The sequence below is a fragment of the Bos taurus genome, chromosome 1 (genome assembly GCF_002263795.3).
Source record: "Bos taurus isolate L1 Dominette 01449 registration number 42190680 breed Hereford chromosome 1, ARS-UCD2.0, whole genome shotgun sequence".
Lineage (NCBI taxonomy): Eukaryota > Metazoa > Chordata > Mammalia > Artiodactyla > Bovidae > Bos > Bos taurus.
Window position 1 is genome coordinate 46,235,738 of NC_037328.1, and position 24,993 is coordinate 46,260,730.

Below are 24,993 nucleotides of genomic sequence, written 5' to 3' on the forward strand. Positions count from 1 at the left end.
ATCTACAAGATAAGTCTTTTCCTGCCTTTTAAAACTGGCATTGTTGAAGGCAGTATGTAGATACCATTGAGATGGCAAACTCCCTCTCATTAAGTAGCTCTGACCAGAGAAAAGTCTTGAAATGATGCCTGAGGGATAAAGTTGAATAGCAGGATCCTGTTTTCAGTCCTGTATTTTTCTTTTTTCAGACCTAGAACTCAGCTGAGGGGTTCATCACCTGCTTTGGTTAGACTTATTCTTCTGACATCCTTCTAAAAGGAGCTCCAGAATCTCCATCTTCCTCCATCTCTAGGCACCTTCTTTAGTAGTCTGGCACTCAAGAGCTACGTGAGTCTGGTCATTGGCACGCAGAAGGCAATGGCAACTCACTCCAGTACTCTTGCCTGGAAAATCCCATGGCCGGAGAAGCCTGGTAGGCTGCAGTCCATGGGGTCGCTAAGAGTCGGGCACGACTGAACGACTTCACTTTCACTTTTCACTTTCATGCATTGGAGAAGGAAATGGCAACCCACTCCAGTGTTCTTGCCTGGAGAATCCCAGGGACAGAGGAGCCTAGTGGGCCGCCATCTATGGGGTCACAGAGAGTCGGACATGACTGAAGCGACTTAGCAGTAGCAACAGTGTGGCAGCCACTTGCTGGTAAGAGGGCAACTTCAGCATCCAGGGGAAGTTCCCCTAAAATTCTGACCCACTGTTGGTCAGAACAAGGAACTCCACTTAGTTTAACATTTATTTAACATGCACACCTTCTGGATTCCTTGAAGCTTTTTGCTAGGTTTTGTTGTTTTGCATTTTAGAATGATATTCAGGAGCAAGTGCTTTATTGGGGGAAGAAAAGGAGAGGAGAGATTCTGAGCGCACAGGATATCTGAAAAGAGCAAGGTGGGCCAGGGAAGAGAGGAAAGGTTGGAGAGCCTTTGTCTACTTCAAAATTTTGCTGAACCCCTTGCCCTGACAGCAGGGGTGATAGATATGCAGGTAGGTCCTGCATTGCTGCTCGCAAATCACACCAGCATTGCAATAGTGGCCTTCTACAATCTGTGCACCCACCTTTGTTGTCTGACACAGGGGAATGACACAAATGGTAGGAATGTCCAGCCAAATAAGAGAGTTTATTACACATGGGAGTTAAGAACGAGTTTTGGACAGGTGGTACCTGGTGGCACCAGGGAAAAGATGCCTTAGGTGGCTTCCCTTTCACTCATGCATTCAGAACAAACTTACTAAACTGGGAACATGACCAAAATGTCCTTAACGTTGCCCTCAGCCTGATTAAACTTCAGACAGATTTCTTTCTTCCTGACTATAAGGTCACCGTCATCTTACAGAGCATTTACTTTAGAAAACTTGCAATCGTAAATTCTTTGCCCATTTGAGATGTAAATGTCTTCCTAGCCTCTTGACTGTTTTACAGTCCAGGACCACTTTGTCAAGGACCCGTGAGCCATCCTTTGAAATATTGATGTAATCAGCAAGAAAGATGACACCCAGATCTCCTGATTTCCTTGGGAGCCTAGGAATGGCCTAAACTTGATAAACAGAAGTGTCAATTAGCAAACACAGCTTAATCACAATGACCAACCTCCCTCCTACATCCTTTAGTACTTTTCCAGTAGCACACCCCAGCACTTAAAAACCCTCTTGCTTTTTGTTTCTAAGGAAGTTAAGTTGTCTCTCTCCTCTAGTGCAAGAGACTTGACCCCTATTGCAATAGTGAATAAAATATTCTTCCTTGCCAGTAAACTCTATTCTCTGCAACTTTTCTCTAATATGTAGAAACTTGAACAGTATTTTATCTGAACTGAATCTGAAAAGCCATCGACCAAGAGGACAGGATAACTTTATCACAGTACACTGTTATTTGGGCTCATTACTAGGGGTTTTACACATAAAACATTTCATGTGCTATTCAGCTCAGTTCAGTCCCTCAGTCGTGTCCGACTCTTTGCAACCTCATGAATCACAGCACACCAGGTCTCCCTGTCCATCACCAACTCCCAGAGTTCACTCAAACTCATGTCCATTGAGTCGGTGAGGCCATCCAGCCATCTCATCCTCTGTCGTCCCCTTCTCCTCTTGCCCCCAATCCCTCCCAGCATCAGAGTCTTTTCCAATGAGTCAACTCTTCGCATGAGGTGGCCAAAGTACTGGAGTTTCAGCTTCAGCATCAGTCCTTCCAATGAACACCCACGACTGATCTCCTTGAGGATGGACTGGTTGGATCTCCTTGCAGTCCAAGGGACTCTCAAGAGTCTTCTCCAACACCACAGTTCAAAAGCATCAATTCTTCAGCACTCAGCTTTCTTCACAGTCCAACTCTCACATCCACACATGATCACTGGAAAAACCATAGCCTTGACTAGACGGACCTTAGTTGGTAAAGTAATGTCTCTGCTTTTGAATATGCTATTTAGGTTGGTCATAACTTTCCTTCCAAGGAGTAAGCGTCTTTTAATTTCATGGTTGCAGTCACCATCTGCAGTGATTCTGGAGCCCCCCAAAATAAAGTCTGACACTGTTTCCACTGTTTCCCCATCTATCTGGCATGAAGTGATGGGACCAGATGCCATGATCTTAGTTTTCTGAATGTTGAGCTTTAAGCCAACTTTTTCACTCTCCTCTTTCACTTTCATCAAGAGGCTTTTGAGTTCCTCTTCACTTTCTGCCATAAGGGTGGTGTCATCTGCATATCTGAGGTTACTGATATTTCTCCTGGCAATCTTGATTCCAGCTTGTGCTTCTTCCAGCCCAGGGTTTCTCATGCTGTACTCTACATATAAGTTAAATAAGCAGGGTGACAATATACAACCTTGACATACTCCTTTTCCTATTTGGAACTAGTCTGTTGTTCCATGTCCAGTTCTAACTGTTGCTTCCTGACCTGCATACAGATTTCTCAAGAGGCAGGTCAGGTGGTCTGGTATTCCCATCTCTTTCAGAATTTTTCACAGTTTATTGTGATCCACACAGTCAAAGGCTTTGGCATAGTCAATAAAGCAGAAATAGATGTTTTTCTGGAACTCTCTCACTTTTTTGATGATCCAGCGGATGTTGGCAATTTGATCTCTGGTTCCTCTGCCTTTTCTAAAGCCAGCTTGAACATCTGGAAGTTCACGATTAATGTACTGCTGAAGCCTGGCTTGCAGAATTTTGAGCATTACTTTACTAGCGTGTGAGATGAGTGCAATTGTGTGGTAGTTTGAACATTCTTTGGCATTGCCTTTCTTTGGGATTGGAATGAAAACTGACCTTTTCCAGTCCTGTGTCCACTGCTGAATTTTCCAAATTTGCTGACATATTGAGTGCAGCACTTTCACAGCATCATCTTTCAGGATTTGAGATAGTGCAACTGGAATTCCATCACCTCCACTAGCTTTGTTTGTAGTGATGCTTTCTAAGGCCCACTTGACTTCACATGCCAGGATGTGGCTCTAGGTGAGTGATCACACCATCGTGATTATCTGGAGCAGCGGCTGCGCTTTGCTGGAGCAGCCATGAAGAGATACCCCATGTCCAAGATAAGAGAAACCCAAGTAAGACAGTAGGTGTTGCAATAAATTCTGAATCAAAGCCAGAATGCTTCTCTTTTTTCTTTGCCATATACATACATTTGGGCTATTTTATACGCATATATGTATGCATGCATGAAAGCATGCTCAGTTGCTTCAGTCACATCTGACTCTTTGTGACCCTGTGGATTGTAGCCCTCCAGTCTCCTCAGTCCATGGGATTCTCCAGGCAAGAATACTGTACTGGGTTGCCACGCCCACCTCCAGGGGATTGTCCTGACCCAGAGATCAAATCTGCATCTTCTGCATTCCAGGTGGATTCTTTGCCCAGTGAGCCACCTGGAAAGCCCATATCTATGTATACACACACACCATTGTATATGTACACAAACACACACAATTAGTAACAGCTGTCATTTTTTGTAGGCCCTATATTGTGCCAGGCACTCTGTACTTTGTATATGCAGTACTTTACAAGCATCTCCTTATTTAATCTGTACAGCATTTCTGTGACTTAGGTACCATTATTTATTTCACAGTAGAGAAGCTGAGGCTGAGAGAGTTAAGTAACAACCGCAAATTGCTGTCAGTGGGATTTGAACACAGTCCATCAATCTACAAATCATGGCATCAAGGTTTTACTGGTTGCCATTCAAGGGGTCACTGAGTTATCTCATTAGGATTCTGGCCCAGAGGAAAACTTTTGGCAAAGTAATGTCTCTGCTTTTTAATATGCTGTCTAGGTAGGTCATAACTTTTCTTCCAAGGGGCTAGTGTCTTTTAATTTCATGGCTGCAGTAACCATCTGCAATAATTTTGGAGCCCCCCCCCAAAATAAATTCTGTCACTGTTTCCATTGTTTCCCCATCTATTTGCCATGAAGTAATAGGACCAGATGCCATGATCTTAGTTTTCTGAAGGTTGAGTTTTAAGCCAGCTTTTTCACTCTCCTCTTTAACTTTCATCAAGAGGCTCTTTAGTTCTTCACTTCCTGCTGTAAGTGTGGTGTCATCTGCATATCTAAGGTTATTGATATTTTTCCCAGTAATCTTGATTCCAGCTTGTGCTTCATCCAGCCCGGCGTCTCTCATGATGTACTCTATGTATAAGTTAAATAAGCAGGGTGACAATATACAGCCTTAACATATTCCTTTCCTGATTGGAATCAGCCTGTTGCTCTGTGTCCAGTTCTAACTGTTGCTTCCTGACCTGCATACAGATTTCTCAGGAGGCAGGCCAGGTGGTCAGGTATTCCCATCTCTTGAAGAATTTTTCACAGTTTGTTGTGATCCACACAGTCAAAGGCCTTGGCATAGTCAACAAAGCAGAATTAGATGTTTTTTTGGAACTCTTTTGCTTTTTTGATGATCCAGCGGATGTTGGCAATTTGATCTCTGGTTCTTCTGCCTTTTCTGAATCCAGCTTGAACATCTGGAAGTTCACGGTTTGTGTAAGGGAACCCCATCTCCTAGTATGCCCCAGCCCCCCATTCCCCTCTACCAGTCACCTGAATTTCTGCTTTGTGGTCTGGCCCAATCTCTTGCAGCAGCCATTCTGATCTTCATTTCAGGGTTGCTCTGACAAGGATAGCAGCATTCTCCCCTGGTGCTTTGAGCACACACTATGTATTCCCTCAGTGGACTTTGAGGATAGTAGCAATTTCCTCTCTGACTCATGCCTAGGAGCAGGCTCCAACATTTTCTCTGTCATTCTTCCAATGGTCTGTCTTCTTAGCAGCACTTGGGTGATGAATACAACTCAAACAATGCACTGTGATGTCACCAGACCACAAGTGATGTCAGAAGGCACAGCAGTAACCAGAGCATCAAGAAGCTGACAGCAATGGTTTCTATTTATTTCAAAATATCAGCAATGCCAGATAAATAAGTCCCTGTTAAGAAAACCTAAGTCTTTCTAGTTTCTCATTTTTTAATGAGATGGAAGGAAAAAGGTTTAGCTGGAACTAACTTCAGCACTGTTTGTATCAGTATCTGTGCTTAAAAGAATCACAAAATTTCCATACATCTTACCCTCTCCTACCCTCCAAAAAATAAATATTTTAAAAAAAATCACAAAATTTTAGAAGCATCGCACTGCCTAGAAAAAGTATCTCAAATTATAAATGGTTGTTACCAAAAATTCAAGTCCATGTGCCTGATGCACAATGAGGCCAAACAATACCGAAACATCAGACTTTGGAACAGAGGTTTATTGATGGCCATGCAAGGAGATGGGTGCCTCATGCCTTAAAAACCCAAAACTCCCTGAAAGCTTTCAGCAAAACCCTTTTCTAGGAAAGGTGAGGGAGGGGTGTGGTTAGTTGTTGTAGACTTCTTGGTGTCAGATTCTTTGTTCTTGAGGTCAGGTCATGGTCAGGTAATGATGTTCTTGTAATTCTCTACGAAATGAATGTTATTCTCTGTTCTGACAAGAAAGGGCAAGGTCCCAAGGCACAGCTTTTACCCTCCAAGGTCTTGGTTCTGGCTAAGAGGAGGTAGATCTCAGTTGGCAGTTTCCTCAGGGCCATGTCTCCAGACTCTGCCCAGGTGTCATCACTGAGGGAGCCAGGCATCCAACCCAGCTGGCCCTCAGGCTCCTCAGACTGCCCAAACAGGGGCAAGGGGGTGCGGCGGGTGGAACCGGGTACCATAGACTGTGACCCAGGTAGATGGCCACTGCTCTTAGGTCACAGAGACGGGTTGGGGAGAGGTTCACCGCTGCCTGAAGGCCCAGGCCAAAGCCAGTGGGTGGCCAAGGAAGGGGTTCTGGAGTCCTGCAGGACAGAGCCCCAAGCCTATTCCCTGAGTCCCCCAGTTTATCCACTGGCCTAAGGCGAGGGAGAGGGCTGGGATCTGCCTCTTACCTCACTCTCTACCTGAGGACCACTACACCACATACTGTTGCCTGAATCCGTCACTAACTGCCCCCGATTGACAGTTGGTTGCTTGTGAGCGGGGCCCTGCCTTGCCGACCAATGGCTGAGCAGGACCACAATCAGTTGCTCACTAACAGCTGATTGCTCCTGGGTGCGAACCACTGTGGTGCTGACCAATGGCTGAGCAGGACCACTAAGGGCAGCTCACTGACAAGCTGGTTGCTTGTGGGTGGGACCCACTGTGGTGCTGACTGATGGCTGAACAGGGCCACTAACAGTGGTTCATTGACAGCTGGTTGCTTATGGGCAGGGCCCATTGTGGCACCACCAGCAGGGTGAGCTGGGGGCATTGCCTGGTAGTGGTGTGGTAATGAAGCTCAGTGATGTCTGTGCTAAGGGCTGCACTCCCCTGTGCTCTGTCACAGGGCTATGAATGTCTCCACACACTGAGGCAGGTGGTAAGTCATGTTTTTACTTCACAAACTACCCCACTCATGTGGAACACAGTGAGGTTTTATTCTGTGAACCTATGGAAAGCACCTTGCAGGTTTGTGAATCGGGGCCATTTGGATTGAGGGGACCAATGGTGAGGTCATGAAAAGGTTTTGCCTCCAGGTTTTCTCCTTCCTCCCTGTTGCAGTGGCTCTCCTCTCAGTTCAGTTCAGTTCAGTCACTCAGTCATGTCCTACTCTTTGTGACCCCATGAACTGCAGCACGCCAGGCCTCCCTGTCCATCACCAACTCCTGGAGTTTACTCAAACTGATGTCCATCATATCGCGAACCTCCATCCATAGTTCTTCAGGCACTCTATAAGATCTAATCCCTTGAGTCTATTTCTCACTTCCACTGTATAATTATGATTTGATTTAGGTTGTACCTGAATGATCTAGTGGTTTTCCTATTTTCTTCAATTTAAGTCTGAATTTGGCAATAAGGAGTTCATGATCTGAGCTACAGTCAGTTCTTGGTCTTGTTTTTGCTGACTGTATAGAGCTTCTCCATCTTTGGTTGCAAAGAATATGATCAATCTGATTTTGGTATTAACCATCTGATGATGTCCATGTGTAGAGTCTTCTCTTGTGTTGTTGGAAGAGGGTGTTTGCTATGGCTAGAAAGGGGAATGGCAGAGAAGGGAATGGCAAGCCATTTCAGTATTCTTGCCTTGAGAACCCTATGAACAGTATGAAAAGGCAAAAAGATAGGACTTTGAAAGATGAACTCCCCAGGTCTGTAGGTGCCCAATATGCTACTGGAGATCAGTGGAGAAATAACTCCAGAAAGAATGAAAAGACGGAGGCAAAGCAAAAACAACACCCATTGTGGATGTGACTGGTGATGGAAGTAAAGTCCGATGCTGTAAAGAGCAATATTGCATAGGAACCTGGAATGTTAGGTCCATGAATCAAGGCAAATTGGAAGTCGTCAAACAGGAGATGGCAAAAGTGAACATCGACATTTTAGGAATTAGCAAACTAAAATGGACTGGAATGGGTGAATTTAACTCAGATGACCATTATATCTACTACTGCCATTAGGAATCCCTTAGAAGAAATGGAGTAGCCATCATGGTCAACAAAAGAGTCTGAAATGCAGTACTTGGATGCAATTTCAAAAACGACAGAATGATCTCTGTTCGTTTCCAAGGCAAACCATTCAATATCACAGTAATCCAAGTCTATGCCCTGACCAGTAGTGCTGAAGAAGCTGAAGTTGAACGGTTCTATGAAGCCTACAAGACCTTCTAGAACTAACACCCCCAAAAGATGTCCTTTTCATTACAGGGGACTGGAATGCAAACGTAGGAAGTCAAGAGATACCTGGAGTAACAGGCAAATTTGGCCTTGGAGTACAGAATGAAGCAAGGCAAAGGCTTTCCTCTCACTAGGCCTGTATGTAACACATTCAGCACTTGCCTCAGATTTAATGTAAGAATTTTATTTCTATTTATTATTGTTCCAGATATTTTTCAGTGCTGAAGAAATTTTTTGCAAAAATCAACATATATTATCCTAGACAAGGTAAGTTAAAGTACCTAAAAGTAATAATTTTCCCGAATTGCAAACACTTTGTGGAAAATTTGAAGTGTAGGAAATTACTGATAATCCCATTAACCCAGAAGCAATCATTTCTAGCTTTTTTTTTTTTTCCTTTAAGTCTTTCATTCTGAAGCTCTGTTGTTTGCAAATGAAAAGACATGGCCCCTGCCTGATAGGAACTTACAACTTAAAAGGTAATACAAATGAGAAAAATTTAGACAAAATAAGATAAAAAGCAGATTACATATAAAATAAAGATGATGCTAGGAGATAGAAACACCAATTTTTCTATAAACATATCTGTTCAATTTTTATACTAATATAAGAAGCTTGTAAGAATTCATATACAGAGCCAAATTTAAGAAAACAGGTGAGTTTTTCTCTGAAACTAGTTAATTAGTGGCTCTAAAACAATAAGTGAATGAGCATCATGAAAACAGCTAATGAGTAAATTGGGGATTAAGTAGGAGCCTAGCAGGGCTTTCCAGGTGGCTCAGTGGTAAAGGATCCACATGCCAATGCAGGAGACGAAGAGATGTGGGTTCAATCCCTAGGTCAGGAGGATTCCCTGAGTAGGAAATGGCAACCTGCTCTAGTATTCTTGCCTGGGACATCCCATGGGTAGAGGAGCCTGGGGGCTACAGTCTATGGGGTCACAAAGAGTTGGTCACAACTGAGTGACTGAGCACACACACAAACACACAGGAGCCTAGGAAGTCAGAAAACAAATCTAAGATATTTAGTACATATTGTATCTTTGATAGGCTCACTGATTTCTGCAGTGTCACTGAGACCTACACTGCCTGGAATCAGCCACTTTCTGCCTTATCTGCTATTTACATTTGCCAGCAAGCTGCTTCTCCTTTCTAGTGTTTCCTCATTTAAAAAAATAGAAAAGATAGTTTGTTGTGAGTATTAAGTGAGATAATTCATATTAATGTATTTAATACAGTCCCTGGTATGTAATAAGTGCTCAAGAAATATTAAGCCTTGTTAAAGGCACTCTAAGGAAGTGGATGAAAGATCAAATTCTGATCAGATTGCCTTGTCACTCTTGTGGCTTTTTTCTACTTGCTTGTAGGATCAAATCATCAACAGCAATCTCTATTTAACAACTTTTTGTCCCAAGAATTTGAGAATGAACCAGTTTTTTCTTTGAATTGTTTTAAGATAATCATGAATTTATCAAAGTAACCATTCGTGATTTGCTTCTGGGAAGTCCAGAGTTTTCTAAGGAAGACTTTTACATCATAAAGCCTCTGCTAAAGTAGTAGTTATTTATTATTAATGAAATCACATGCATTTTCACCATTAAGATGGAAAAACCCCCAAAAGAATTCTTTATCTTAGAAACAATAATGTTGACAATAATGTTGGATACATTTGAAGTCCATTACAACTTGGCATTTTGCAGCCCTCAGAGATGCCCCTATGGTGAGATGATGGAGAAAAGAAGCAGATTGAACGTTAACATGTGTTACACTCCATAAATACTATATATTTATGGAAAAGTAAAAAACCTTTTACCCACTATTCAGTGTTTAGCATGAGATTAGGATAATTTTTTAAAACATACATTTTATTTCATTTTTAACTTTTATTCTTATTGGAATACAGTTGATTAACAATGTTGTATCAGTTTTCGATGTACAGCAGAGTGATTCAGTTATATGATACATATACATGTATCTATTCTTTTGAAAATTCTTTTCCCATTTAGGTTATTACAGAGTACAGAGCAGCATTCCCAGCGCTATAGACAGTAGGTCCTTTTTGGTTATCTATTTTAAATATAGTGCTGTGTACATGTCAATCCCAAACTTCCTATTTATCCCTCCCCATCCCTTTCCCCTAGTAATGATAGGTTTGTTCTCTAAGTCTGTTCTCTAAGTATGTTTTAAAAACATACATTTTAAAAACTAACATTTATTGTTTTCATATTATAAAATTAAACTATGTTTATTCTAGAAAATTTAGAAAGTAGGAACAAGAAAAATTTTAACATTTTTATATACTTATGCCAGTTTCTATATAAATGGGTATTAATGTATTTGTCATTATAATATGAAGCTTTTAACTTTTAAATTCATAAAGAACCAATAAGTCAACTGACTTACTTTGGTTTGCTGGGCACTGGCTTTTATCAGAAGATCCTGTTGTGTATGTTGGAGGAGACTAGTTGTTCAAAATTACTGTTTGATTTCTTTTGAGTTTTTGTAGCATAGGATCTTGTTACAGTGTGGTCTGGGAGCCCATAGCATCAGCATCAGCTGGGAGTGTATTAGAAATGAAGAATTTTCAGCTTTACCCCAGACCTAGTGAATCCCAACTGTATAATATGATTCGTAGGTGATTTGTATGCACATTAAATTTTGAGTAACATTAGTATAGGAACTACTTGACAAAGTATTCAATATTTTTTTTTCTCTAACAAGACAGTCATTTAAAGCCTGATTAGTCCTTATTCCCAGAACAACATCTTCTCCAACCAGATGATGAGCTGCTTCCTGGGTTCTCATTTCCACAAAACCAGTGTTGGAACGAGTCTAGTAAGAGATCCACCAAACAGCCTGCAGGAAGAGTTTTGCTAGCTCTCCCAGTCAGGAGATGAAAGACACAGAATGAGCCTGGGACACACCAACATGCCAATAAAACTCCGCAGATTTGAAGTCTTCGTTGTGCAGCATTTTATTACTTTATCAAAGCGCTCTTCCTGGACTCAGTGTTGAATGACCAGTAAATGGTGTTGAATCAGTTGATAAACTGATTAATGAAGTTTATCAATACCATTTTCATCAATGGAGATTTTGATGCAGTGGTCTATTGACCTGGAGAACTGAATCTGGCTTAAAGACCAAAGAGAAAGAGAACACTCCAAAACAACACAACCTGTCAGTTGAGAAGCTTTTAAGATGGGAGTAAATGTGTACTTTCTCACCCTCCTATTCCTTATTTGCTGGAATAGGAATGCATCGACAAAGCAGAGCTATGGCAATTTCCTGGTAGGCGTGACTAATAATAATAGGCTACATTTAACAACATTTTATGATTCACAAAGTACTATAGCAGTGCTTCTCAGACTGTAATGTGCATATAAATTACTTGAAGATTTTGCTAAAATGAGGATATTGATTCCTAGCAGGTCCAGGGTGGGGCCTGAATTTGTCCTTCTAACAAATTTGCAGGTGGTACTAATATTGCTGGTCCATAAAATGTATTTTGAGTAGCAAGTTCTTACCATGATCTCTTTTGAGAGTCACAAATTCTGGGAGGTAGGTAGAGCAAGCATTTTTTCCCCTCCTCTTCATCAGAATATTGGCTCTATGAGGGTGAGGATTTGGATATGTTGCTCATTGCTATATCCCAAGTGCCTATAATAGTAGGCACACAGTACATTTTTATTGGACGGATGAATGGCTGAATCTTAATTTTATAGAGGAGTTTAAATAATGCTTTAACCAAAGTCACATTCTATTAAGTGGTGAAGCTGGCATTTGAGGCTAAAAATCTACCCAAATCTGAGTTCAGTAAAAAATGAACCTATTTAGTGAATTGACTTTGTTTTTGGTAACAGAAAATTTTTTTTAAAGGAACTTTAAAAATTGAAGTATAAAGGAATGGCCAAATCATAAGTGTGTAATTAGTTTATGTGTGTAATTAATTTATGCAGAGGAGCATTCAGAACCATCTCTCAGATCAAGAAATTACCAGTTCACCAGAAACGTGCCTCCCACTTCCCTCCAGTCATGATCCTCTCCTTTAGAGGTGGGTGCTGTTATGACTTCTATCACCACAGAATAGTTTGAACTTGATAGAAGTAATATTTTATAAGAGATACTATTTAGTGTTTGCTTCTTTCACTCAATATCATATTTGTGTTCTTGAAGATAGCAAGAATTTACTCATTTTCATTTTATAGTATTCCATTGTGTGTATTGTGTTTGTTCCACAAATATACCAAAATTTGTCATATAGTTCACTGTTGATGGGCGTTAGAGTTGATTCCTGTTTTAGGCTAATATGAATAGTGCTGCTACAGATATTTTTGCACATAATTTTTGGTGAACATATGTACATATTTCTATTGGATGTATTAGTATATTAGAAATGCAACATTTCCGATTTGGAGTACATCAGTTCTTCTTTTATTTATTTGGTTGCACTGGGTCTTAGTTGTAGCACACAGGATCTTCGTTGCGTCATGAGGGGTTGTTTTGTTGCATGGTGTGGGCTTAGTTGCTCCACAGCATGTGGGATCTTAGTTTCGCAACCAGGGATTGAACCTGTGTCCCCTGCATTACAAGCTGGATTCTTAACCATTGGACCAGCAGGGGAGTGCCTATTTCATTTCTGGTAGACATCACCAATTTTTCAAAGAGATTATATCAGTTAATTGTTTTGTTTTTTCTGTGATTTTTTAAAATGGTGATTAAATTCAGAGGGAAGACTACTTTAAAAGTCACCATTAGTTTTCTATTAGCTGTAAAAGGTTAGCAGTCATGAAATAAGAACAGGTTATTTTATTTTATTTTTTTTAGAACAGGTTATTTTTAAAAAAGGACAGTTAGAAATGGAAAATATGATAACAGAAATGAAAAGCTCAACAGAACAATGGAAATCTCTAAGAAATTTGAAGAAACAAAAAAAGATATGGAAAATAAAAAAAATAAAAAAATTAAATTTTTTAATTTAAAAAATTAAATTAAATTTAAAGGCTCAATACCTTTAATGTTCAAAGGGAGAAAAAGGAAAGAGGGAAAAGAGAAAGGAGGAAATCATTACTCAAATAGAGAAAAATTTCCTCAACATTGCTTTTTCCTCTGTGTTTTTTTTGACCTCTGTGTTTCATGGCAAAGTCTTACCACGTTTATCTCTGACCTTGCTTGCCTATCACATTTAAGAGTGTGGCCCTGAAAGAACTGAGCCTGTGGTTGAGGACTACTACAAGCTTCACTGTACTTGTCGATCCAGTTGGACTACTATTTCTAGAAATAAACGTTAGAGTTTCCAGGTTGAAAGGATCCATAGATTTCCCAGCAGAGTTAAAAATAATTAAAAAAAACTCACTCCATGATATATAATTTTTTACTTTCTCAAGTTCTACAAATTTCCAGAAAAAAGTCACACACAAAAGATAAAAATCAGATTACCAAGGAATTGTTGATAGCAACAACAGAGGCTAGAATATAATGAAACATTGCCTCCAAATTTTTGAGGAAAAGTGATTCCTAGAATTCTACACTCAGTGAAATTCATAAACAAATGTGAGGATGGAATAAAATCATTCAGATTTTTCGGACTCATGCTCTGAAAAATTTAATCTCCTATGAGCTTTTTCTCAGAGATATGATCTATTAAAATGAGAGAGTAAACTAAGAAAGAGAAAGACATAGGAAATAAGAAACAGGAGATATAATATTAGAGATTGCAAAAGACTCTTCAGAATGAATGAAGGGAGAGCTAGGCATCGGGTATAGAGACAACAGGCATTAATGTCTAGAATTGTTAGAATAAATTTTATTCTAATTTTACCACTGATAGCTATTTAACTTTCTTGAGGTTTATTTTGCATACATCTATTGGGCTTCCCTGGTGGCTCAGATGGTAAAGAATTTGCCTGCAATGTGGGAGACCTGGATTTGATCCCTGGGTTGGGAAGATCTCTTGGAGGAGGGCATATCAATCTATTCTAGTATTCTTGCCTGGAGAACCCCATGGACAGAGTAGCCTGATGGGCTACATACAGCCCATAGGGTTGCAAAGAGTCAGACACAGCTAAGCAACTAACACACACACATATGCAAATATATAAATGCATATATATATATAATATACATTTTAATCTATAACTAGGGCTCCCCAGGTGGTTTATCAGTAAAGAATCTACCTGCCAATGCAGGAGATGCCAGAGATGCAGGTTTGATCCCTGGGTCAGGGAGATCCCTTGGAGAAGGAAATGGCAACCTGCTCCAGTATTCTTGCCTGGAGAATCCCATGGAGCCTGGTGGGCTACAGTCCATGGACTTGCAAAGGATCTGGCACAACTGAGTGAGCATGCACAATCCATGATTAAGATGTGTATTATTTTGGCCAGTTGTTCTTGTGTCTATTCCTAGTGAATCTTTTGTTGATATCCCGAGAATCTTATTTGAAAGCACCTTCAATCATTTCTCCTGTGTATGCAAAGATACTGGGAAACAGCAGAGAGGACAAGAGAGAGGAAGCAGGAAGAAGGAAGACTTGAATATTCCCACAAATGCATGATTAGTCTATGAATTAAGGAGAGTCTTTGTCCCTGGATAATTCAGGATGAACACACTTCCCCTTCACCCCGAGCGAGAGCAGCAAGTTTACTCTGGGAGGCTTACATGGTGACCAGTGCAGAAAAGGAATCCTGTAATACAATTAAAGACCCATGGCTATTTAATTGACACAGATGTTTGGGTATGAGTCACTGGAAAATGATCGTCATTTTTACTGTGAAATGAGACTGGTCCAGGTGAGGCTAGTCCCTCAAAGGAAAACCCAATGTGGTGCAATGTGCCCAGGTAAGGCAGTGGGTGTATTTTGAACACCAAATTGCCTCTGGCTCAAATTTCCTTAGGTTTAAGTCCTATGTCTTGTTTGTAACCCCTCTGTTACTTGCTGCTGTTCTCTGTTACTTGCTGCTACTAAAAACTGTTCTCACACTTGAGTGAGCCTCCGAATAACGTGGAGGGCTTATTAAAACACAAATTCATGAGTCCTACCTCCAGATATTCTAGTTCAGTGAGAGACTCAGAATTTTCATATTTAACAAGTTCTCATGTGAGTCACACTTTTTGTGGCACCAAGAACAGAATTTTGAGAGGTTCAGATAAGCAACAGGCGAGTTCAATGGGAAAGAGGCAGTGTGTCAGGTGCTCCCAGCGATTGTTTTTGTTTTTATAATGAAATATAGCATCTGGTCCCATCACTTCATGGGAACTAGATGGGGAAACAGCGGAAACAGTGTCAGACTTTATTTTTCTGGGCTCCAAAATCACTGCAGATGGTGATTGCAGCCATAAAATTAAAAGATGCTTACTCCTTGGAAGGAAAGTTATGACCAACCTAGACAGCATATTCAAAAGCAGAGACATTACTTTGCCAACAAAGGTTCGTCTAGTCAAGGCTATGGTTTTTCCAGTAGTCATATATGGATGTGAGAGTTGGACTGTGAAGAAAGCTGAGCCCCGAAGAATTGATGCTTTCGAACTGTGGTGTTGGAGAAGACTCTGGAGAGTCCCTTGGACTGCAAGGAGATACAACCAGTCCATCCTGAAGGAGATCAGCCCTGGGATTTCTTTGGAAGGAATGATGCTAAAGCTGAAACTCCAGTACTTTGGCCATCTCATGCGAAGAGTTGACTCATTGGAAAAGACTCTGATGCTGGGAGGGATTGGGGGTAGGAGGAGAAGGGGACGACAGAGGATGAGATGGCTGGATGGCATCACCGACTCGATGAAAGTGAGTTTGAGTGAACTCCGGGAGTTGAAGATGGACAGGGAGGCCTGGCGTGCTGCAATTCATGGGTCTTAAAGAGTCGGACACGACTGAGTGACTGAACTCAACTGAGCCAATAAACAGAAGACTGTACAAAATGTACTTAAGCAAATATGTGTTTGTTCCATTTAAAGGATAGTGTTTTAAAAAACCCAGGAACTCACCAGTCAGGTCAAGGCATTTAACTTTCTAGCACATTGGAACATCCTTGGGGCAACTTGGCTAGCTTTTATTTTGCTTGCTTTTTGCCATATATGTTCATGACTGAGACGGGCCTGTAATTTTCTTTTGTGGGTGTTGCCTTTGTTGGCTTTTGTAATCAAGGTTGTGCTCATAAACAGAGCTTAGTATTTTTTCTCTTTTGTATTCTGGAATAGTTTGTGTTAAATTAGAATTCAATTATATTTAAGCACAAATTTTTATGCATTCAATAGCCAAATATTCCTGCCGTATATGAAGAAAAATATGTCATAGAAGCCAACATAAGTGACTTAAGTTCTGATTCAGTATCTTTTTTAAAAATTGATTTTTTATTGGTGTACACCTGACTTACATTTGTGTTTTCTGCTGTACAGCAGAGTGAATTGCCACACATATACATTTACATACATCCACCATGTTCCAAACTCTATTCCTGTATAGATCATTCAGTTCAGTCACTCAGTAGTGTTCAACTCTTTGAGACTCTATGGACTGCAGCATGCCAGGCTTCCCTGTCCATCACTGACTCCTGGAGCTTGCTCAAACTCAGGTCCATTGAGTCGGTGATGCCATCCAACCATCTCATCCTCTGTCGTCCCTTTCTCTTCCTGCTTTCAATCTTTCCCAGCATCAGGGTCTTTTCAAATGAGTCAGCTCTTTGCATCAGGTGGCCAAAGTACTGGAGTTTCAGCTTCAACATCAGTCCTTCCAATGAACATTCAAGACTGATCTCCTTTAGGATGGACTGGTTTGATCACCTTACCATCCAAGGGATTCTCAAAGTCTTCTCCAACACCACAGTTCAAAAGCATCAATTCTTCAGCTCTCAGCTTTCTTTATAGTTCAACTCTCACATCTGTACATGACTACTGGAAAAACCATAGCTTTGACTAGATGGATCTTTGTAGGCAAAGTAATATCTCTGTTTTTTAATATGCTATCTAGGTTGGTCATAGCTTTTCTTCCAAGGAGTAAGTGTCTTTTAATTTCATGGCTACAGTCATCATCTGCAATGATTTTGGAGCCCCTCAAAATAAAGTCTGTCACTGTTTCCATTGTTTCCCCACCTATTTGCCATGAAGTGATGGACCGGATGCCATGATCTTAGTTTTTGAATGTTGGGTTTTAAGCCAGCTTTTTAATTTTCCTCTTTCACTTTCATCAGGAGGCTCTTTAGTTCTTCTTCTCTTTCCGCCATAAGAGTGGTGTCATATCTGAGGTTATTGATATTTTTCATGACAATCTTGATTCCATCTTGGGCTTCATCCAGCCTGGCATTTCTCATGATGTACTCTGCATATAAGTTAAATAAGCAGGGTGACAATATACAGCCTTGACATACTCCTTTCCCTATTTGGAACCAGTCTGTTGTTCTATGTCCAGTTCTAACTGTTGCTTCCTGACCTGCATACTCAGGTTTCTCAAGAGACAGGTCAGGTGGTCTGGTATTCCCATCTGTTTAAGAATTTTCCACAGTTTATTGTGATCCACACAGTCAAAGGCTTTGGCATAGTCAATAAAGCAGATGTTTTTCTGGAACTCTCTTGCTTTTTTGATGATCCTGCAGGTGTTGACAATCTGATCTCTGGTTCTTCTGCCTTTTCTAAATCCAGCTTGAACATCTGGAAGTTCTTGGATAATGTACTGTTTGAAGCCTGGCTTGGAGAATTTTGAGCATTACTTTGCTAGCGTAGGAGATGAAAGCAATTGTATGGTAGTTTGAACATTCTTTGGCATTGTCTTTCTTTGGGATTGGAGTGAAAACTGACCTTTTCCAGTCCTGTGGCCAATGCTGAGTTACAGAGCACCAAATAGAGTCCTGTGCTATACAGCAGATTCTTATTAGTTATCTCTTATATATAGTAGTGTGAGTCAATATCTTTAATGATAATAAAACTATTAAATTTTCCCAGTTCTTTAATCAGATTTTGTAAGTTGATATATTTCTGAGAGTTTTCTATTTCACCAAAGGTTTTGAAGGTATTTTCCTTTAAAATTTCCTCCTGGGGATGTAATTGATATATAACATTGTGTAAGTTTAAGGTATATAATGTATTTATTTGATACACTTATATATTGCAATATGATTCCCACTGTAGCTTTATAACACTTCTATCATGTCACATAATTACCATTTCTTTTTTGTGATGAGAACTTTTAAAACTTGATCTTTTAGCCATTTTGTATGTGTGCCTGCTATGTGTGCATGCTAAGTTGCTTTAGTCTTGTATGACTCTGTGTGACCCTATGGACTGTAGCATGCTAGGCTCCTCTGTCCATGGGATTCTCCAGGCAAGAATATTGGAGTGGGTTGCCATGCCCTCCTCTGGGGATCTTCCTGATCCAGGGATTGAACCTTCATCTCCTATGTCTCCTGCATTGGCAGGTGGGCTCTTTACCACTAGCACCACCTGTGAAGCCCCATAAAACAGTATTGTTGACTATAATCACCATGCTGTGCATCAGATCTGCAGAATTTATTCATCATCTAGTTGCAAGTTTGTATCTTCAACATCTTCTCAATCCTTCCACCTCCCACTGCCTCCTAACCATCATTTTGACATCCATTTCTATGACTTTGATTTTTCAAGATTCTGCATATAAGTGATATGCAATATTGGTCTTTCTCTGTCTAGCTTATCTCACTTAGCATAATGTCAGTAAGCTTCATCCACGTTGCTGCAAGTGGCAGGATTTCTTTTTTTTCATGGATGAATAATGTTCTATTGTATACATATGTCCACCACAGTGTCTTCATCCATTTATCCACTGACAGACACTTAAGTTGTTCCCATATCTTGGCTGTTATGAATAATACTGCAATAAACATGAGGGTGCAGGTATCTTTTCCATATTCTGTTTTCATTTTCTTTGGATATATACTGAGGAGTGGGATTCCTGGATTATATTATTTAAAAAGTTTTTAGCAACCTCCACACTGTTTTCTGTAGTGGCCAAATCGATTTACATCGCACCCACAGTGCACAGGAGTTCTCTTTTTTCACATTCTCGCCAACGCATCTCTTGTCATCTTGGTGGCAGCTACTCTGACAGGTTTTTGGAGGAGGTCATGGAGAGGATGTGGCCACCAGTTGACCCAAGAGCTGACTCGGGCAATCGGGGGCTCCTTCCCACCTCCAGGTCCTTGGAATGTATCCTCCACCCACTGTTCCCACAGCCTTGGGGAATGCGGGCTTGAGAAAGCAAGGTGTGGTTGAGACACGTTTGGACAGTATACATGACTGAACCCAGGTAAGGCCTGTGTATAAACCGTAAGATGCTGTCTGGTGGGTGCGAGATCTACTCGTCCTGCAGCCGCCCACAACTAGCCTCATGTGTAAGTTCCTTTGTTTACTACACCTGCCACTTTCCAATCTCAAGTGGTCTGCTTCCTTCTTAAGGCTCTCTTTGCTCTCTGTGTACAGGCGCCAGTTTAGGAGCCAACACAGGTGTGAGATGATATCTTGTGTTGGTTTTTCATTTCCCTGATGGTTAGTAATGTTGAACATCTTTTCACGTGCCTGTTGGCCTTTTGTATGTCTTCTTTGGAAAAATGTCTGTTCCGTTCCTCTACCCAGGTTGATGCTTAGAACTTTAATTTTCATAACTTTCTTCTTTTCTAATACAGGCTTTTAAAATACCAATTTCTATCGCGTTTCTGCTTTAGATGTCTTGCCCCAAGTTTTGTTTGTGGTGCTTTTATTGTTATTCAGTTATAATTTTTTCTATTTTCCAACTTAATTTGCTTTTTGATTCAAGAGCTGTTTAGAAGTTTATTGAATTTAAACATGAACATTTCCTGGATATCTTTCTACTAGTGATGTCAAGTTTAATAACATTGTGGTGTGGTCAGAGACTATGCTTTGAATGAAACCAATATTTTGGTTTGTTTTTGAAATTCGATTTAAGGATCATTGTGGGTCAATCTTTGTGTTTCAAGTGTTCTTGAAAGGGAAGTATGTTCTGTAGTTGGGGCTAATTGTTCTACTATGTATATATTTTAAATCTTAATTATGCTTTTAAATTTTATAATTATGTAATTAAATACCTTCTATGTTCTTGCTGATTTTTTAATATTCTTTTTTCCTTTTTAAAATTTTTATTGAATTATAGGTGATTTACAATGTGTTAATTTCTTCTGTACAGCAAAGGAACTCAGTTATACATATATGTCGTTGTTGTTGTTCAGTCGCTCAGTCGTGTCTGACTTTGTGACCCCATGGATGGCAGCATGGCAGGCTTCCCTGTCCTTCATCATCTCCTGGGTCTTACTCAAACTCATGTCCCATTGAGTCGGTGATGTCGTCTGACCATCTCATCCTCTGTTGTCCCCTTCTCCTCCTGCCTTCAATCTTTCCCAGCACCAGGGTCTTTTCTAATGATACATATATATATATATATATATATATATATATATTCTTTTTCATATTCTTTTCCATTATGACTTATTATAGATATTGAATATAGTTCCCTGTGCTACACAGTAGGTCCTTGTTGTTTATCCATCCTATATATAATAGCTGACATCTCCTAATCTCAAATTCCCAATCCTTCCTTCCCTCCCTCTCCTCCTTGGCAACCACAAGTATATATTCTCTATGTCTCTGAGTCTGTTTCTGTCTTGCAGATATGTTCATTTGTGTTATAAGTGACATCATCTAGTATTGGTCTTTCTCTTTCTGACTTTGCTTAGTATAACAATCTCTAGGTTCATCCATGTTGTTGCAAATGGCATCATTTCATTATTTTTAATAGCTGAGTAATATTTTATTTTATGTATGAACACACATACACACACACACACACACACACACCAGATCTTGTCTATCCATTTATCTGTGGACGGACATTAAACTTGTTTCCATGTCTTGGCTATTGTAGATGGTGCTCTAGGAACATAGGGGTGCATGTGTCTTTTAGAATCATAGTTTTCTCTGTTTTTTTTATATTCTTGGTCTATCAGATATAGAAATATTTATTACACTATCACTGTATGATATTGCATATTTCTATTTTTTTTCTGATATCTTTTCCTTAAGTATTCTGAGGCTGTGTCAAAAGTTGCATAAACATTTTTTTTGTTACATGAAATGTACCTTTTGTCATTATGAAGTGACACTCTATCTCTAGTGGGGTTTTATGCCTTAGAGTTTATTTCATTTGATATTAATATAGTTGCATAATTACATAATTAATCTATATAGTTTGCTGATCCATTCCTAGCCCTGTACACTGCTTACCTCCTTCTCTCTTCCCCTGCTGCTCCCTGGTCCCACCAGGTCTGACACTGAACACCTGGAAGATGACTTTGGGGGTGAATGGTAACAGGAGTCCTTATTTGTCTTCCTCTCCCCCAGTCATTCTTCCCCACCCAGAGAAGTCAGAATAGGTATACAGGACAGGGGTAAAATTGCCCCATGCATTCAACACAGGGATGACTATTCAGCTCTGGTGATTTTCTGGTTCCTTATTTCTGTGGTGATGTGTAAGGACTGAATCATGGTAGCCCCGTGGTGTTGACAATGGAGTCACATATGAAGAATTGTTACTCCAAAGGGCCATGGAGCCCTAAGAAAGATCTTGAAGAATGCACATTAAGAAGCTTAGTTCCAAGTAACAAAGCTACTATGTGGAAATTAGATCTGGAGTTTTCCTGGAAGTGCTCCAGTGAGAAGATTACACTGGTAAGGACTGTCCTCTCATTTAGCTCATATATACCTATGGGTTCCTTTCCCTATTCCCCACTCCCCCCTGTGCTCCTAAATACAATCTGCCTCTCTGTTGATAGTGACATCTTATGTGGAAGGTAACGGGGACAGTTTAACAAGGTTGCAGTCTTTTGACATTCCTCCCAGCAGGAGGTGGGGTCTGTGTCTCTTTTGCTAGAATCTGGCTGGCTTTGACCACATGGAGTGATGCTAGCTGACCTCTGAGGCTTGATCAAAAAGACCATGCAGCTTCCTCCTTGCTCATTGGAATGCTTGTCCTTTGAGCCCTGAGCCCTCATGTCATAATTCAGATTGCCCTGAGACCGCCAAGCTTGAGAGGACACATGTAGGTCCTCTGGTTGACAGTCCCAGCTGAGCTTGTCCTTCACCAATCCCGGGACAAGTGCCAGACATTTGATTAAAGAAACCATATTGAAAATGGATTTTCCTGTCCCTCCATTCCAGCCATACTTTTTGAGTCACCTCACAGCCTTTGGAGTCATCATAGCTGAGGCCCCAACCAAAACTGAGCAGAAATGAGTCATCTCTCTGTGTTCTGTTAAAGTTCCTGACCTCTAGAATGGGACAACATAATAGTATGTTTGTTGTTTTATGCAGCTCACTATATTTCAGAGTCACAGGGCTTCCCCAGTGGCTTAGATGGTAAAGAACCCACCTGCAATGCCAGAGACCTGGGTTCAACCCCTGGGTTGGGAAGATCCTCTGGAGTAGGGCACGGCAACCCACTCCAGTATTCTTGCCTTGGAGAATCCCCATGGACAGAAGAGCCTGGTGGGCTATAGTCCATGGGGTCTCAAAGAGTTGGACACAAATGAGCAACTAAGCACGTATTTCTGAGTGGTTTGTTATGCTGATAGATAACTGAAACAATAATGCCAACAAACAGGCAGTTGGGAGCTCAATTTTCTCAGTCTATCATTGAAGTGAAGTCGCTCAGTCGTGTCCGACTCTTTGTGACCCCATGGACTGTAGCCTACCGGGCTCTTCCGTCTATGGGGTTTTCCAGGCAAGAGTATTGGAGTGGGTTGCCATTTCCTTCTCCAGAGGACCTTCCCGACCCAGGGCTCAAACCCGGGTCTCCGGCAGTGTAGGCAGAGGCTTTACCTTCTGAGCCACAAGGGAAGTCTCTATTTATTCACAGTTACTTATTTGCAAAGATCAGAAAATCAGGATTATATGGTTGGATATAGAAATGTGTACATAGTAACAACTGCCTTCACTTTGGTGCTTGGCTTAAGATCTTTGTAAATTAGTTGCCAGACTGAGCAGAATCAACCATTTTAAGGCATAAAATGTGTCAAGGCTTTTCACTTGATACACTTGGAAGGAGATTATTTCTCTCCATCAATGGACAGGGAAGCCTGGCGTGCTGCAGTTCATGGGGTCACAAAGAGTCAGACACAACTGAGTGACTGAACAACAACAAAAGGGCTCATTCGTCACAAGTAGATTTCCTCTACTTGTGGTTAAATGCCTCAAACAATAATCTGAGGAAATTTGGTGTCTCTAGCCTAATCCTGATTTTATTCTGAAAAACAAACAAAATAGCACTTCAAGGCTTCTTCCCTCTGACATGGACTATTTGTTTTAAAATGTGGCTCTGAGGCAGTCTGCATGGTCTTTTGAGGACATCCCAGGGGAAAGACAGCTTTATAGATTAGCTAAACATTATACCTGCCAGATTTCAGATGGTGCCAAAACTTTAGCCTTTTCTTTTTCCATTGAAGTACTGGAAAGTATTGTAATACTTCATTGAGAGTGATGGATGGGGTCTATTTAATAAGGACTTTAGTACTTTTATTTTATCCTCATTGCTTTGTAAAGTAGACCTTTATTTTTCATACTTTTTATGGATGAGTTTCCTCTTTATTACCATGAAACCCAGATACCCAAATCCTTGACTAAACTCATTGGCAATGTTTATTCTACTTATGTATAAGCAAATAAAGGAAGGCACTCTGGTACAGCTCTCTGAACTTGGATCACATACAGAGTTTGGAAGTATTATAAACACAGGGAAAATCTTGGAGTTTATTAACTAAGAGTTGATAAGAAAACTGGACAGTGAAAAGGCTGAGAGTATCCAGCTGACTCTATCTCTGACATGTCCCTTGAGTTTCTTTCAGCTTCACCATTTTCTTCTTAGACTGTTACAGAAGGCTGCTGCTGACTTTTTGTCCTTAACCTTGGCTCCCTACCAGCTGCTTTCCATGTGGCAGTTATACTGGAGGGGTGCAGTCAGTCAATCAGTGAGTCCAGTCGCTCAGTTGTATCCAACTCTTTGCAACCCCATGGACTGCAGCATGCCATGTTTCCCTGGCCATCACCAATTCCTGGAGCTTACTCAAACTCATGTCCATTGAGTCAGTGATGTCATCCAACCGTCTCATCCTCTATTATCCCCTTTTCTTCCTGCCTTCAATCTTTCCCAGTATCAAGGTCTTTTCCAGTGAGTCAGTTCTTCACATCAGGTGGCCCAAGTATTGGAGCTTCAGCTTCAGCAACAGTCCATCCTGGAGGGACACAGGCTACATCTTATTTGTGATTGTCCATGCATTGCCTAGCACAGTGCCTATTTCATGGTTGGTATACAACAAGTGTTGGAATAAATATTGAAAAATTATATTACTTCTATGAAATATTCAGTGGACCCACATGGCTTAAAAAATCGAGTCTACTTTCCTTGGCATGACACCAGCAGCCAATAGATAGACTCAGGCATCTGAGTGCCACTCAATGATCAGAATGGGAGTGTGATGGCAGTGAGAGGAGCTAAGTGCTGGGTTGCCAGAAGATTTAAATGCAAATATCCCAGGAAAAAGTGATAAAATTTACATAAATGTGTACCTATATGTATATGTGTGTCTATATATATATATATAGACACACATACACATACACATGCTGCTAAGTCGCTTCAGTTGTGTCCGACTCTGTGCGACCCCATGGACTGCAGCCTACCAGGCTTCTCCGTCCATGGGATTCTCCAGGCAAGAACACTGGAGTGGGTTGCCATTTCCTTCTCCAATGTATGCAAGTGGAAAGTGAAAGTGAAGTCGCTCAGTCGTGTCTGACTCTTAGCGACCCCATGGACTGCAGCCTACCAGGCTCCTCCGTC

General features: G+C 40.7%; 1 long non-coding RNA gene across 1 annotated transcript in view; it reads left to right on the forward strand.

The window, feature by feature from the left end:
• The first annotated feature begins 10,599 nt into the window (after positions 1-10,599).
• LOC112446989 (uncharacterized) overlaps positions 10,600-24,993 on the forward strand; it is an 88,151-nt gene continuing 73,757 nt past the window's right edge. Inside the window, exon 1 of the long non-coding RNA XR_009494908.1 lies at positions 10,600-12,186. This is a non-coding gene — a long non-coding RNA (uncharacterized lncRNA). The remainder of the gene's footprint in view (positions 12,187-24,993) is intronic.